At 34.4% G+C, this 18,730-nt stretch overlaps 1 protein-coding gene across 14 annotated transcripts in view; it reads right to left on the bottom strand.

Moving 5' to 3' along the window:
• Window positions 1-18,730, bottom strand: part of DMD (dystrophin) — a 2,616,526-nt gene that overhangs the window by 1,101,668 nt on the left and 1,496,128 nt on the right. The gene's annotated exons all lie outside the window — the stretch shown is intronic.

Consider the following 18,730-nt stretch of genomic DNA (forward strand, 5'->3'; position numbering starts at 1 on the left):
TATTTCAAAATAGTGAAAGAGAATTTTAAATTTTCTCACCACAGAGAAATTATAAATGTTTGAGGCTATGGATATGCTAAGAAACCTGATTTGATCATTACACAATGAAACATTACACTGAAACGTCACACTGTACCCCATAAATACATATAGTTATTACAAATAAAACTTTAAAAATATAACTAAAATACCATTATCACACCAATAAATCAATAATTCGTCACTATCATTAAAGATTCTGTCAATATTTAAAATAAGATTACAGATATAATTCATATTGTAGGCTCACACGTAAGCATTAAATAACCGATATACTAAACTATGCGATGCCTTCTTTAATCCTTCTTATTTTATTGTAGTCACTAAAATTTTAGATTGGAATACTGCAGGAACTTAGTACAAGTCAAATGTGTTAATACTACACATGGAAAGAATATTAGGAAACAAGTATTTGGTCACCTTCCAGTCATAAAAGAGACTGAGGCAGAAATAATATGAACCAGGGCTATATGTTTACCTAAGACAGTTGCACATAAGAATCAACTGGGGCATTTAAAACACAGCAACAACAATAACCAAACAGTGATCCTGGGGCTCCACTCCAGACCAACGTAATCAGTATTTCTGGAGGTTGGACACTGACGCTGTTATTTTTCAAAGCATCCAGGTGATTTCAATGTACAGTCAAGGTGAAAAACACTGCCGTAAAGTAAGATTTGAAATCTTATTGGGCTTACAGTCTACCAGATTTCCTGGGGCCTGTCCAAGCAAGCATTTGTGAGCACTAAACCAATAGCCATCCTACAGATTACCGGCTATGGTGCTGCCTCAGAGGACAGGAATCTGTCAAGCTTTTCTGAACTCTATTCTTAAGAAGCAATGGATCATACTTTTGAATACCATGATATCTTTTCAGTCCTCTACCTTCATTCAGGAATTTAAAGTAACACTAGAAGTTTTAAATTGCTACATCTGCCTACTGATGTCCTGGGCAGAGAAAGGAATTAACATTTATTAAACAGTTACTAATAGCCAGGCACCGGGCTCTGTGCTTTTATAGTGCCAGACATATCATTTCATTGACACCTACAATAACCCTGCAGCATAACATTTATTATTCCCATTTTCCATTGGCGAAAACAGAGGCCAAGTAATTTGCCAAAAGGTGAAAATGGTATTAAATAGTAGAGAGAGGCTTCTAACCCAAATATCTCTTGTTTCAATGGCACTTTTCTACCAGTGCACATGCTCTCTTGTGAAATTATTTTTCCAAGATGAAGCTTCACTTTATCAGTTAAACAATTAAAAGTGATAGTTCTAGAGGTTTTTTCCCCTTATTTTTATTAACTACCCAAAATTTAATAATGTATCTACATGTACATTGCACTCAGACATTGTATTTAATGAATAATTATACGCTTAACCTTTAAAATCTTGTAAAACAGACAGCATTTTGGTAGCATAAAAAAGGCAACCGAAGGTAGCCAAAGAGGTATTCTCTAACTGTAGTTAGTGAAAAATAAGAATGTTGCCTTTGATGATTTATGGTATTCTAGAGTTATTCAGATACAATATATCCTTCCACAACAAAATGATCTTGCGAATGTTTTTGCATGTTTACTAATAATTTAGCATTCATATATTTTCAGTGGTATATAACACACAATAAATGACCTATGAATATATCGTAAGAGTTTATTCCCTTTAAAAATGAATTGCACATTGCATATGTTACATGCAGTTGCATCACTGGAGTCAAAGAGTTGCTTTTGAATGAGAATCTAAAAATCTATGCAACATAGTTAGCATTGTTCCATACTGGTGAGACTATATTTTCTTATATAATTTTTCTATATTTTTCAAATTGTCTACAATGTGCTTTTCATATTGAGAGTCAGAAAAATGAAATAATTAAAAAAAATTTTTAAATGGCAGTCTCATATGCAAATGACTGCTAACTCCAACCCTCCTCCTGCTACCACAGTCTGAGAAACAGTCAGCAGCTAACCAGAGCACAGAGAAGTACCAGTTGGTCACGACTTACCACTCCACCTTTGTAGCAACCATCAGTCTCCACTCTTGGTTTGCTGTTTTTCCTACCCAATCACTTGAACTATACTTTTGCCAACACTTTTAGCTACTAGGAGGTGACTGTTTCTCTGACATACTGCTATAAATGCCCATTCTTCATTTCAGGATCCTGTACACCTCAAAGATTTTCGATTTCAAACCTGTTGCACAGACTTGTTTCTCAATCACTCATCATATTGGTAATTGCCATCCTCTACCAAACTCAACAAATCCCCCTCTCACCCTGAATTATTTTCCTTTTTACAAGTTATCTACAAGTTATCTTTCCTTTACATTCTCCCAAGAGAAGAAAACCGTAAGGGTTCATACACTTGCTCATGGTATCCGTAGCTCTGTAAGACAGAGCTGGAGGTAGGAAGAGAAGGGGAACAGGCCTTCCACTTACACCATTGTTCCAGGCCCACAAGAGGGAGGCAGGATGGACTTTCTGCCTGACCCCTGCTACTGTCTTAGGACTTGTGAATTTGCATATCGGTAGCATATTTCTGAAATGCCCTTCTTCCCTTTTTCTCTTGTCTCCTCGTATAATCCAAACTTTTGCATCCTCAAGGACCTAATAAAAATGACTTATGCTGTCACTTTATAAATATATAAATATGAAGTATTTATTACAGCATGCAACTGCTAAACCTTTGAAAACTGTAAAGTTGATTTAATTTTATTATTGAAATTACTGTTGAAATAAGTTACTATTCAAACAAAATATTAAAGAATAAAATCATGGGCTTTACATGTGATGACATTTAATGTGAGTAATAATACTTTAGACTCCATTTCAAGCCTCACATAAAATTTTAAAATACACTTTTCAGTATTTAATAGGTGTTGTTAATAGCAGAGTCTAAATCTATTCTTGAATTTACTACGTAACATTACATTTTTTATCATGACTATTTATAAACTTAAACTCTTTTCCACCAAGGAAAATTCCAAATGAAAAAAATATGTATTTTTTTTTCTGGTTTTACAAAGTTAGATTTACCAATTTAATATCTAATTAGTCACTGTGCTTCCTAAATTTGTCTCGCTCCATTAATTGGACTGCCCATGAATGAAGCAAATGGTAACAACTAGAAACAAGTAGAGACATCAAAAATAGCATTCAGGGAAACAAATATAATTTTTGCCTGCTGTAATATTTCTAGGAAAAAAAGGTTTTTTTCTTGGCAGTAAGAAGAAATATGGATGGAACTTAATAAAGGGCAAAAAATGTCAGTATAAACATACGGATAATAAATCAAGTGATTTTAGAATTTTGCAAATATTAAAATTCTCATTCACTATGCAACCGGTATTTAAAATTACACTGCTGCTTCATTTATGTGTAGCGTAACTTATTTTCTGATGTTCTAAATCAAGTTAGTCCGATTATTCTCAAGCATAAATTACATTTAGGGAGTAATTCGGTACTCTGGGACATACTTTAACACTTTCGGGCCATTAAGGTGGTAGTAAATTCCATGAAATAGATTTAAATAAATAACACCCTAGTAGACTTCTGACATATCCATTGTTGCTTTATACTTAGGTCTGGAAACTCAGCATTGGACTGCTGATTATTTCATCCCATCCCACATATTTCATCTTTGATTAGGTGAGGAGGGGGGACCTTGGCTAGTGTCTCATGGTCCAAACTGTATGTGCGAATAAATAAAAGTTAGTTATCTGCGCCAAATCATAGTACCTTGCTACTTCTCCCCACCCCTCAACTTCCCAAGTAATACAAATATTTAGTAAAAGATAAGTATACTACCAATTATGAAGTACTTACCTCCTAAGGTTAATTGTGGGAGCTCAATAAATGAGTATATATAAATTTCTTTTTTTACATCTTTTATTTTATTAATGTTTTTAAAAAATTCAAATTCAATAGTCTTTGGAATACAAGTGATTTTTGGTTACATGAATGAATTGTATAGAAGTAAAATCAGATATTTTAGTGCACGTGTCACCCAAGTAGTGTACATTACACCCCAAAGGTAATTTTTTATCCCTCACTACCTTCCCACTCTGCCCCTTCTGAGTCTTCAAAGTCCATTCTACTACTCTGTCTGCCTTTGTGTACCTACAGCGTAGCTCCCACTTATAAGTGAGAACATACAGTATTTGGTTTTCCATTCCTGAATTACTTCACTTAGAATAATGGCATCCAGCTCCATCAAAGTTGCTGCAAAAGACATTATTTCATTATTTTCTACGGCTGAGTAGTATTGCATGGTATGTGGCTGAATAGTATTTCATGGTATATGAAAATATATGCCACATTTTCTTTATCCACTCATTGGTCGACTGGCACTTAGGTTGGTTCCATATCTTTGCAACTGTGAATTGTGCTGCTATAAACATATGCGTGCAAGTGTCTTTTTGATATAATGAATTCTCTTCCCCTAGGTACATACTCGGTAGTGAGATTTCTGGATCAAATGTTAGATCTACTTTTAGTCCTTTAAGAAATCTTCATACTGCTTTCCATATAGGTTGTACTAATTTACAATCACCCGCAGTGTGCAAGTGTTCCGTTTTCACCACATTCACAACAACATCTATTCAAAACCTCTGGGATACAGCAAAAGCAGGGCTAAGAGGAAATTTTCTAGCACCAAATGCCTACATCAAAGAGCCTGAAAGCTCACAGTCTGACTACCTAACATCACACCTCAAGGAACTAGAGAATCAACAACAAAGCCAACACAAAGCTCCAGAGGAAAAGAAATAACAAAGATCAGAGCAGAACTAAATGAAATTGAAACAAAAATATAAAAGATCAATGAAACAAAATGTTGATTCTTTGAAAAGATAAATAAAATGGATAGACCACTGGTTAGATTAACCAAGAAAAAAAGAGAGAAGATTCAAGTAAGCTCAGTTACAAATGAAAACGCAAATTTCTTAGAACAGCGTCTGGCAGTGTTCCACAAGTATGAGTAGTAGTAGTTGTTGTCATTATTAGTGTACCTCTATTTGGCTTAAGACTTTAAATGCACATAAAATGACCAACATAGAATCTGAGCCATGCTAGTGTCTCTCTAGTGGGGAATAGACACATAAATTAGAAATTCCTTCTTGAGAAATTACCTTCTTTAATTTCAGGACTTAAAGTATTTAAATAGGCAGTGTCATTAGCCTGCTGATGAAATCTGAATCATTATTTCAGCATAGAATCCATGGTTGGCCATGCCTATCTCTGAGTACATTACATATATTTACTTTTTAAATGCTTTTTGTTGTGAAACATAATATAGGGAACCATTCATATAAACCCATGGTGACCATCACCCAGACCAAGAAATAAAACTTCCAGCAGCCAAATGGAACACTCCGTATCATAGTTTCAAGATTAATCTACATCTTTGCTTATTAGTTGTTGATTAATTTCTCACTGTATGATTGTCTTAGTCTGTTTGTGCTGTTATAACAAAATGCCTGAGACTGGGTAATTTACAAATCATACCAATGTATTCACTCACAGTTCTGGAGGCTGGGAAGTCCAAGATAAAGGCTCTGGCATTTGGTGTCTGGTGAGGGCCTTCCTGCTGTATCTTCACAAGGCAGAAGGTAGAAGGGCAAGAGAGCAAGCTAACTGAATGCTGCGTGAAGCCTTGTTTATAAGGGTCTTATTTTTATTAACAAAGAAGGAGCCCTCATGGCTTAATCACCACTTAAGCACCCTACTTCTTAGTACTAGCACATTATCGACACCTGAATTTGGAAAGAGACACATTCAAACCATAGCAAATTTTACTGTTAATAAATACTGAAGTAGTTTTGGTTTGGGGCTATTACTTTGCTGCTATGACATTCCCAAACATGTCTCCTGGAATATGAACATATGCATTTCTGTAGAGTGTATATATAGAAGTGAAATTGATGGGCTATAGGTTATGCAGATCTTTGAATTTACTAAATAGTGCCAAATGGATTTCACTCCAAGAAGCAGTAGTGTAATTTTACACTTCTATTTACAATTCACAGACCAAGTAACATTGTGTGAAATTTCTAATTGCTGCATATTCTCACCACCACATGGAATTGTCAGACTTATAAATTTCAATGATTCTGGTTGGTAAGCAGTGATATTTCATTTTAGTTTTAATTTGCATGGCCTGGACCATTCATGGGACTTAGAAATTCTTTATATATTTATTGGCCATTTGGATTTCTTATTTTGTAAAGATGACAAAAATCTTAACGTTACTATGATGCATAAAACACATTAGTTATTTACTATAAAGTGATCACTTTAAAAATGCCATCCAGGTCAAGATACAGAATATTGCCAGCAGGCCACAAGCCCTTTTTGTGCCATGGTTCACTTTTCAAGAACTTTTCCCATTTTTCTATTGGATTATCTGTTCTTTTCTGAAAGATTTGTAGGAATTCTTTATAATTATGAATACACACATTTCATCCATTATGTGTGTATTCCAAATAATTTATCCTACTCTGGGGGTTTCATTTTTACTCTCTCAGTGCTGTCTTTTGATGTATAGATGTTATTAATATACAATGTAGTCCACTTTCTTATTTTTATTCATGATTAGTGCTTCATCATTTGTGTAAGCAATTTTTTCTTACCCTATATTAATTAACATATTCTCCTCTATTTTACTGTAAAAGCTTTATCAATTTGTTTTTTTCTCATGTCGGTTTTTAATCATCTGGGATTTTGTTTTTGTATATGGTTTGAAACAGAATATATACTTTTTTTCTAAGCAGGAGACTCCATTTTAATTTTTTAGGTAAAACATGTGCACTGTACAAGATAATGCATGAACAGCAGATAAATAAAAGTGTATGCAGTGAAAAGCATCTGTCCCAATTTTGATCTGCTCACTCTGGTAGTTCTGCTCTCACTGTTAATAAAAATTTTATAATTTGAAATATTTATAGAACAAGGCAAAGAAATAAACACAGTGATATAAAATGATAGTCTCCTCATTCAGTTTTACTGCTTTCAATATATTCAATGCTGATATTTTTACAACTCTGGATTGACATTATACTTTCTAACACTCTATTTTATTGATCCCTAATCCTCCCTAGGTTGTGAGCCTTGTTCTCAGGCTTCAAATACGTTTGGAGTCATACTTTGATTTTAAGTTTCTCACAGTGTTTATAATACTTGAGTTTAGGAACTCATTCTCATGCCTTTATCCCCTCTCTTCACTGTTGAAATTCTACACATTTTTTCCCTTATTTCTCATAACTTCACTTATTGCATTCTGAATATACAGCAAAGATAAATTTTCTTTGACCTGTACCACCAACATCAACACCTAAAGTGACCTCTTTCCCATTATAGGGGACTCTTCTACTGTGCTTAATGGAGACTAGGATGTGTTCCCCTCAAAGGAATTCTAGTTTTTATAGGTAAACTTGTTAAATGTCTTGTATGGACACTGCCTTATGAAACCTTATTTGCTTTCAAAGCTTCAACTAACATCTACAGCAGGGATTGGCAAACTTTATAGATAAAGATCTTGAGAACAAATATTTTAGGCTTTGTGGGCCGTATGGTTTTTGTTACAACTACTCAACTCTGCCTTGAAGTTCAAAAAAAGGTATACATGGAACATAAGCAAATGGATATGGCTGGGATTCAATTCTACTTTACAAAAACAAGTGGTGGGTGGAATTGGCCCATGGGCAGGAGATTATTGACTCTTAATCTAGGCTGATTATGACATAGCTCCAAATTTCAGCCCTTATCTGAGCTATATAGCCAACTGCTTCTTGGACTATCCTCATCAGAACATTTGATGTGAACCTCAAAGATGTTATGTCAAGAATTCCTTATTTTCCCATGCAAGTCTTTGATATGATTTGGATCTGTGTCCCCACCCAAATCTCATATTAAATCGTAATCCCCAATGTTGGAGGTGAGGCCTGGTGGGAGGTGACTGGATCATCAGGGTGGTTTCTCACGGTTTAATACCATCCTCTTGGTACTGTCCTCATGAAAATGAGTGAGTTCTCCAAGATCTGGTTGTTTAAAAGTAGGTAGCCACCCACCCCCACCACCAACTCTCTCTCTCTGCATTCGCCATGTGAAATGCCTACACCTGCTCTGCCTTCCACCATGAGTAAAAGCTCCCTGAGGCCTCCCCAGAAACAGATGTTGCTATGCTTCCTGTAGAGCCTGCAGAACCGTCAGCCAATTAAACCTCTTTACTTTATAAACACCCAGTCTCAGGTATTTCTTTATAGCAATGCAAGAATGGCCTAATCCAGTCCTTAGTTTTAATTTTAGTCAATGATTTCCAAGCTAGAAATCTTGAGACCATCGTTTACTTCTCGACTTCTTTCTTATCATGCTTGTCTCTATATTTTATCAATTCTAAACCAGAAATGACTCTTTAATTTAGCCTCTTCTCTCTAGCCCCACTGTCATGGCCTTTCTTGAAAACTCCTAATAACTTTTCCTCAGCATGTTCCAACTCATCTCTCCCTATTTTTGGTTTCTCAGCACTCTCTAACAGACAACGTCACTTCCTACTTTGGTCCCTATACAAACATTCACATAGCCCACCATGTGTACTGTACTGAAAACATAGAAAATCTGAAAATTTTCATAACAACCAAAATTCCTTTTTTACTGTGGGCCTTTTGCTGTATTTTAGAATGCCACCCTATCTAAAATGTCACTATTCCGTAAGGCTTCTCTCCCTTGGAATTAGTTACTTCATAAGACAAGCTTCCACAGCTTTGTGAAAACCTCTATTAACATACTACTTCATGTTCTAATTATGTATTTACAAGGCTGTTTGTTCCAGTACACTATGTACCTCTTAGAATAAGGAAGATGTTTTATGCACCTTTGAATTCCTGGTACTAAGCACTGTTCCTGGTACATGATAAATGTTGAATACATTTTAATAACTGAATGAATGAATAAAAAAGTCCATGAGTAATTTCACAAACCCCTTATATCTTCCATTTAAGAGCCATGAATGCTTGGATACACTATTTTACCTCTGAGTCTCAGTTATCTCACACATAAACCCAGAATAATACTGCCTACCTCATTCATCTTTTTCAGGAGGATGAAAGTACACTCCAAATTATAAATAGCAATAAAATTTAGTATTATCGATATTAATACAGTTAGTAATCTATAAATTTTTAATACCGATACAGAATTTAGAATAAAAAAATCAATCTACATCAGAAATCATTTTCCAAATATATCAGCAATCACATAATTGTTGTTTTCATTAATAAAAGACACAAAATGATGATTCTTAAAGATAAATAATTTAGCAAGTTCAACACCATCCTAAAAAGAATACACTTTGCACAAATTTACTGAGACCTAATTTAAATATGAGGATGCACATTTAGGGACTGTGACTCTTTTAAGGTGAGTGTTTTAAACCAAAACAATATTGATAAAATTCACCTTAAAGAAGTCAATAGCATTATTTAAAAACAGGTGATTGGATAAAGAATATGTGGAGATATATCTCCACATATTCTTTTATTTATATGTGTGTGAATGAATGTATTCCATTGTGTAGTATTCTATTGTGTGTCTATCCTAGCTTCTAAGTCTTAGCATACATATATATATATATATATATATATATATATATATATGTACACACACACACAAATTGCGTATGGAATAAACAATTTCATATACACAATGAAAAATACCACAAAGCCATGGTAAAGAATGAAATCATGTCTTTTGCAGCAACATGGATGGAACTGGTGGTCATTTTAGGTGGAATAACTCAAAAACAGAAAGTCAAATATTGCATGTTCTCACTTACAAGTGGAAGCCAAATAATGTGTACACATGCGCACAGAGTGTGGAATAATAGACACTGGAGACTCAGAAGGGCGAGAGGGTGGGATGGGGGCGAAGGATAGGAAATTGCTTAATGGAGACAAGGTACATCATTTGCATGATGGGTACACAAAAAGACCAGACTTCGCCACTCCGCAATATATCCATGTAACAAAAATGTACTTGTATACCTTAAATTTATACAAACAAAAAAATAATAAAATTACTTAAATGTTGATTGCATTATTTGTAAGAACTCACAAACAATTCAGGTTATCACTAAGACTATTAAAATAAATCTTAAAATTCTTTAGATTTCTAAAGTGTTGTTTAAACTTTGCTGGACTCTTATTGGGCTTAAATCTCTAGACAGGCAGATCTGTGGAGGAGGAGGCTGTAACAGAAAAGCCTCATCAATAAGCTGAAATCGCTTTAGATAAACGAGGACTTTTTGATCTGAAAGTGCACACAAACATACATATACTTTAATATGTATATAAGTATACACACATATCAGAAACTTGGCCTGAGCGGTTTTTAGGGGGCTAGGGGGACCTTAATTAAGCACTCTATTTTGGCTTAGGGGAAAACACCATAAATATCCTTGAGATAAATTGATAATAGTTAGAGATTCATTTCTTTATCTATGCTTGGTATCTGATTATTTAACTCCTTAGTAATAACAAAGAAAGCAAAAGTGTCCCTGATATTACTATTGTCTAGAACTCCACAAATTTTCTTTGCCCTTCTCTTTTATAAATATCTTTGACACAATATAATGTTCCAGCAGACAACTGACAATATAAAGGTTGTGATATTTGAAAATTCCATCATGATGGAAAAATATTCAGGGTGTACTATTCCTGCACTGCTTCTGAAAAAATATGTAGGATTATGCTAATATTAACCTAAAATTATGCAATTTCAATGTCTTGATTTGGCACAATTAGCACCCTGTAAAAATACCCAAAGTAGCAGAAATAGTTTGCTATTAGTGATCTGTAATGCTACTTTTAATACCAAGACCTTTTGGAGAAATCAACTATAGAAACTGACTCAGCAGGCTAAGTTAAATAATTTAAATTTCTTAATAAGTTTAAACTGACATACTCTCTGAGGATTTGATATATTCAAGGGTCTCCTTTATAAAATGTGAGCATTTAATTGAGTCTTAATTTACATATCCTCTACTGTATAGTCCACATGAAGAGGATATGGTGTTAGACATCCTAGCTTCCAAGTCTTAGCTTTCATTTGTTGGCTAGAGGGGATATTTGAAATAATGATGCCTTTCTCTTCATTCAAACACAAAACATATATAATAGGTGTAGGAACTTTTACCAAGAAATAGGAGCAAAAGCAACCACAAATATATGCTATGCACTCTAATTAAAACTTCAGATTAAGTACATGATTAAATATACTCCACAGCACCTTGGGGTAGGTACTATCATTTTATTCATTTTGCAAATGAGAAAACTGAGACTTTGGGAGTCTAACTTGTAATTTCTTATCAGGAATGCAAGACAATAACATAGTTGAGTAAGGATAGCTTATAGTGTATATGTTTTTTGTTTCTTGTTTTTTTTTAAGTGTCATTTGAATCAGTAAACACTGTATTAGCTTGTGAAAGAGAAAAAATCCTACTTCTCCTATAATATACAATCCTCTTGGAAATAAATCATGTTGTTATTGGATAGTTACACTCACATGTTTCTGATCATGAAATTTATATTTCAAAGGAATGGATTAATAAATAACCTAACCTCCTTTCTAAGCAGCATTTTCTCAAAATAACATATTTCTAGACACTTCTCATTATATATCATGACAAGTACCTCATACTCTCAAATCAAAATGGAATTTCTCTTGATTTTTCAGAAACATCCTTGATGGTTCTTCATCTTTTGGTTTATTTTTGTTTATATTATTCCTTTTCTTAAAGTATTGTTGCTTATATTGCCCTAAATTTTTCTATACCTTCCTCCATGAGAACCTTTCTGATACTACCAATTAGAAGTAATCCCTCCCCTCTTTAATAACACTCTTTTTATTAGGGTGATTATTTTTCTTGATTCTTTTTTGTAACCACCTTAATGAAGTATGATTGACATACAAAAAGCTGTACATATTTTAAATATATATATGTATCTCAAAGAGTTTCATTATATATATACATGTATATATGTATATATATTTATATATATGTATATATATGTGTGTGTATATATATATATATATATATATATATAAAATCAAAGAGTTTGGGGATAAGTATACACCCACAAAACCATCGCCACCATGAAGGCTGTAAACATATCTGTCATCACTCAAAATTTCCTCTTGTCCCCTTTATTATTGTTGTTATTGGTGGTAAGAACACAACATAAGATTTCTTAGGAAATTTTAAGTGTCCGAAACAGCATTATTAGCTATAGGCACTATGCTGTATAATAGATCTCCAGAATTTTATCATCCATAACTGAAACTTTGTAGTCTTTAACACTCCTTTTGTCCTGCTTTAAAGAATTTATTCTACTCTAATTTACATTAGTGTCATTACGTCTAAACCACACTAAATGCTCCCAAAGGGTAGAAACTATATTGAATCACCATTTTTACCTCCTATAACAGGTGCCAAAAAATAATGTTGCACTTAATTTTTGCAGATTCAAATTTATCCGTAAGTAATTTTAATACAAATAATTGGTATCCACTTCAAATTAGTATACCTTCTGAAAAGAAACATGGTTTTTTTTCTTTTGTTTTGTTTTGTTATTTTTGAGACGGAGTCTCGCTCTGTCAACCAGGCTGGAGTGCGGCGGCACGATCTCGGCTCACTACAAGCTCTGCCTCCCAGGTTCACGCCTTTCTCCTGCCTCAGCTTCCCGAGTAGCTGGGACTACAGGCGCCTGCCACCACGCCCGGCTAATTTTTTGTATTTTTTAGTAGAGACGGGGTTTCACCTTGTTGGCCAGGACGGTCTCGATCTCCTGACCTCGTGATCCTTCTGCCTCGGCCTCCCAAAGTGCTGGGATTACAGGCGTGAGCCACCGCACCCGGCCAAAAACATGTTCCTTAGAACTCCCAAAGTATCATCTTTTAGTATGAAGATTTTTTTTGAAATTAAGAACAAGTAGTAAAACAATCAGGTTGTACAGCATATAAAATTTGAAGACAAGCAAACATGAGTTTGAAATTCTGTTTTATTGCCTAACAGTGCTTTGTAAACTTCAGCAAGTGATTTAATTTCCTGATTTCAGAGTTCTCATTTGTGAAATAGGCATAATATATATTTCACAGGGTTGTTATAAGAATTAAAAATAATATAGTGAAGTTTTCTGAGCCCATAGTAAGTGCTCAATGGTGGCAATAACAATAATCATAATACCCAAATATATATACAGTATATAATTTCTGTTATTTAGAAAATATTAAGTTATCAAATACATATACATATATATGAATATTTTCAATATCTATGAATGAGGAAAATATGTATAACTGATTTTATACATTTCCTCATTGGCACATGAAAGTTGTATATCTTCAGCTAAATTTAGTCTTCTTGCCCTTTAAGGCTCAAACATTTTACTGTGTAAATGATTTTACTGCTATTGTAATTGGGCAAACCAAAAGAATTACAGTAAATGGAATCATATGTCTTTGTTTCGTTCTCAATGAGGGAGGAACAGTACACTTAACACAGCTACAAAAAAATTTAACTTACTTTTTTCTGCTAAAGGAAAATGAGATGAAAAAGCCATTTTATTTTAAAACGAATGGCAGATTTTGATTTCAAGGCAAGTAAGGCAATTTCGTGTTATCTTCCCAAAAGTATGGTGAAAATACGAATTCCAAATATGCAGAGTATGAATAAAAAATAGAAAGGTATGACATTTTTCTTCTTAGGCAGCCAAAACGATATTTCTTCCATAGACTGCTGCGGCAAATCAAAATACACCACTTGAGATCAGCTTGCGAAAATGTCCCTTTTACATGGGACTCATTTTCTTTGGCCATAAAAAATTAAAGATTAAGATCTCTGTCTATCTTTGAATATATATGGCATGAGACCACACTTACAAATACATAAATAAAACTCAAACAATTCACTTTTTACTTAGCTTTATTCTAAACGGGAAATTCTATTTTCTCTCTTACTACTATTCTACTTTCTCTATTTTCTCTCACTGGCACCATTACCTTCCACAAGACTGTTTTTCCTGTGAAGGTAGTTATAATTAACAAGAGCCTATACACACATAAAAGTTTTCATTTACCATATTAGTGAACATATCAAGCTATCATTTTTCTTAATGTTTACTAAGTTTTACTTTATTGAAACCAATCTCAAAGGTTGCAGCATTAAAAAAAGTGACATTTATAATTCTCGATTATAAAATAATTTTCCAAAGAAAGAAAAAAATTCCAATTTTACTTTTATAAGTTGGAATTTACTATATATACACACAAATATAGTATGATTTGTGTGTGTTTGCAACACACAAATATAGTATTATTGAAAAAGGAGGAATTTAGATGTTCCAAGGGGCATTAACAGAAAATTAGTTCTGAAATTATGCCAGATTAGCATTTCAACTAGAAATTATGCCAGATTAGCATTTCAACTAGAAATAGCAAGGAAAAACATCTAGGCTATAAGAGGTCATGAGTAGTAAAGAAAATAAGAACTATTTTCAGGAGACATGACCTATTTTGCCAGGATTTTCACCCATAAGGCAGAGGGAACGGGTCCAAAATATTTTCTTATAGAGATACAGTAATTAATTTCAAGGCAGATTTCAGTTTACGTATTTTTGATAAATTTGTTAAATGAATTAAATATGCCAGGGGCCTCTTATTAGGAGTATGGCTGTAAGGCTAATTTTAGTTTGAATCTACTGACACCATAAACATTAAGAGGATTTCCCGCCCCCCCCCCCACCACCCACTCCCTAGCCTGTATGTAACTGTGGGAGCAGGGCAGTTCCAGGATGACACCACGTTAGAAAGACAACTTCACTGCAAATTTACTGAACTGAAATCTGACCCAAGTATAGCAGCTCTAAGTCAAAGAAAATGTCATCACATCTGACTTACTACCTTATGAGTAAATATCATCACAAAAGTCGGGCCCCTTTTGCTATTTTATATTCTATCTTATTAAAACAGGTGCACGAGGGAAATGTTCTTGGCATAAAACTACTACATTCATTAAATTTTTTCTTTCCCACACCTGAAGGCACATGTCTAAACCTGTAGGGGTTGCTTTATTATTTAATTAGAGCAGATTCTTTTCTATCATTTTAGATGTTTCATCTAAAGTTTGATTAACATCTGTATATGCTGTGCTCTCAGGCAAGTAAATATAGCTGCTGTAGAAAGAGAAATAAGCAGAAGCAACATTTTAAAAAATAAAGAATAACATGAACATGGAAAGAAAAAGAACCTTTAAGAAATAAAATATCAACAAAGCTCACTAGAAATGCTTCCTAAATGTGTATGAAGCGTATGTGTTTGTATATTTTATTTCACCACTGATTCATTTACTCAATCTTTTGATAAACATTTATTGAGTGCTTAGTCCTGAGGCTAGCTAGCAGTGTGTTGAATTCGGAAGGTGTAAAGCTGAAAAAGATACTATCTCTATCAATGGGCAATTGACAGTTTAGTCGCAGTATTTTAAGGAGGGTATGAACTGAAGTTGTAGCACATGCTGTACTTGCTCCATGCACTTCCCCGTGCCTTTCCATTTCAAAATACACTGGTTTCACTTCCAAATGCCAGCATTTGGATTTCATTGCCTATGGAATCTTTCTGGTTGCAGAGGTCTGATGCTGATGTTACTGGGGTGGGGAGCATATTTTTCAACCGGTGGCATGGAAGGAATGGCCCAAGGGCTAGTTGGGCAAGATGTACTAGATCAATATTATGAAGGTTCATGAATATCAAAGTTTTTGAGTTCATTTATGCAGAAGTAGTTTATTACAAAAGAGTACCAAACAAAATAAATAGCTGCAGATCTTACAAAATACAATAAATTAAAAAACTTCTTGGAGGGGGAGAATATATAGAGCATTCCCAATCCACTTCCTGGTACAATTTCTTTTTCATTTATTTATTTATTTATTTATTTATTGAGACGGAGCTTCGCTCTTGTTGCCCCGGCTGGAGTGCAATGGTGTGATCTTCTCTCACCACAACCTATGCCTCCAGGGTGGAAGAGATTCTCTTGCCTTAGCCTCCTGAGTAGCTGGGGTTACAGGCATGCACCACCATGGCTGGCTAATTTTGTATTTTAAGTAGAGAGGGTTTCTCCATGTTGCTCAGTCTGGTCTCGAACTCCCGACCTCAGGTGATCCGCCCACCTTGGTCTCTCAAAGTGCTGGGATTACAGGCGTGAGTCACCACACCCAGCCCGGTACAATTTCTTAGGCTTTATTTTGTGCCAAAATTGTATATATATGTAAGCAATACTTCACCATGTTTTCCATTAACCCTACAACTGCGATTTCGGCAGCTTCATGCTTCTCAAGGGCCATGGTATGGGTCACAGTAAAACTGGCTGGTCCACCAAATAGACAGCAGGGACAGCAGTGGTGAATAGTCCCATGACCACAAGAGACCAGAAAGAATTAGTTGTCTATAGCTACTCTTGTCTGTGAGATTATATTTCATTTTCGCCTTGAAAGGAAGGTTTTAGTTATGTTGGGTCAGGAAAAGACAGATGGGTTATTATTTATTGCCTATCAGTTTTAACCATGTGCAAATGAATGTTATGCAAGATGAGAGCATAGGAGAAGCTAGAAGTCTAATCAGTTCTTGAAGAAGGAAAGTGAAATTGTGACATTTGACATTTAAAAATATAATTTTGTAAGCTATAAAGAAGGGGGTGGTGAGAAGTTAGAATAGTGGTTTGCAAACTTGCTGTACAATGGAGTCATCCAAGGATCTTAAAAAAAAAAATACACCAGAGATTCCGATTCAACTGATTTGGGACATGGCCAGGGCATCAGAATTTTCACCCAATATTTTAACATAACAAATTTCAAAAATGCAATAACATTTTTAAAAATTACAAGTGATATCTATATATCTAGATTCCACCATGAACATTTTACTATACTCGTTTTGATCACATATCTTTTCCTTCCTCCGATCCATCCATCAATCAATCATATTTTTGATGCATATCCAGGTAAATTGCTGACATCAGTATCATTCACCTTAAATACCTCAATATGGATATCACTGAATAGAATTCATAAGGTTTCTTTATTATTATGTTATTATTTACTGTATTTGGTGTCCTCTTTACCTTATGGCCAATTCCAGTAATAACTCTGCAAGGCAGTTATTACTTAGAAGGAAAAAAAGATTCAGAGACATTAAGTCATCTTTTAATGTTCACATGGGAAGTAAAAGGTAGAGTTGGATTCAAATCCAACTTTCACTTATCCCATAAAACAGTGGTCCCTGACCCTTTTGGCACCAGGAACTGGTTTTGTGGAAGACAATTTTTCCATGGACCGGGTTGGGGGATGGTTTCCATATGATTCAAGTGCATTACAGTTATTGCACACATCATTTATAGTATTTTCACATTATAATATATAATGAAATAATTATACAACTCACCATAATGTAGATTCAGTGGGAGGCTTGAGCTTATGGTCCCATCTGGGGGTGATGGGAGACAGTGACAGATCATGCAGCATTAGATTCTCATAAGGAGCATGCAACCTAGATCCCTTGCACGAGTAGTTCACAATAGGGTTTGTGCTCCTATGAGAATTTAATGTGGCTGCTGATCTGACAGGAGGTGGAGCTCAGGCAGAAATGGAGTGATGAGGAGCAGCTGTAAACACAGATGAAGCTTCCTTCCCTAGCCCGCTGCTGCTCACCTACTGCTTTGCGAATCAGGTCCCTAACAGGCAATGGATTGGTACGGGTCTGTGGCTCTGGGGTTGAGGTACCCTGCCATAAAGTACTATATTTTTTTCATTTTTCCAAATGTCTCTAATGCTATGAGGGTAGAAGTGGAAAGGAGTCGAATTAGATATTTAATTTGAAGTCTACCCATTACAATTTTGGAAGGTGAGAGGCCAAAAGGGGGTGTATCTTGTTTAATTTTTTCAACTTTCTCTAACATGACAACTGTTGAAAAATAAGTATCATGTACAAAAGGTAAATAAAAGTGGCCTTCGCTTTGTTTTCATTTGGAGTATTTATTCATCTTATAATGCCTTAACATGGATTTTTAACTTAATGAAATCGCCCTTAAATTTGTCATTAACAGACTATTGTTTTAGTTTTAGTGTTTTTTAACCATAAAAATATTGTCATTGTATTAAAAAATAAGAATTTCCAAGTTACAAAATGACAGTGAAAACAAATCAGCCATACCATTCCACCCTCACATAACAGCTATCAGGATGAAGAATAATTTTGCTCTTTATCATTTATTAGTTCTCTAACCTAAATTTTTAAGGAATTCATTTAAAATCATGGTAAAATAAAATGAAAATATAACTAATAAGATAGTATTTGAGGTGATAGGATTTCCTCCTCAGCAATGAAAATCTTACATAATCATTTAAAGACTGGTGAGTGCTGAAAATCAGACAAAATTACAATGTGAAAATCATCAAGAGGAAACAAGTCTATTTTAAAGGAATGCCAATTAGACTGACAACTTTCTTTTCAACAGAAAATATTGAAGCCTAAGAACAAGCATGCTATCTTCAATGTGATTAACTGGAATGCTGTTTGGTAGGACATGCCATCCTCAGTTCAACTAGATTATTGCTAAATTACACTCTAAATTGGTTGTACCAACTTAAA

This window comes from Pan troglodytes, chromosome X (genome assembly GCF_028858775.2).
Source record: "Pan troglodytes isolate AG18354 chromosome X, NHGRI_mPanTro3-v2.0_pri, whole genome shotgun sequence".
In the NCBI taxonomy this organism is placed as follows: Eukaryota; Metazoa; Chordata; class Mammalia; order Primates; family Hominidae; genus Pan; species Pan troglodytes.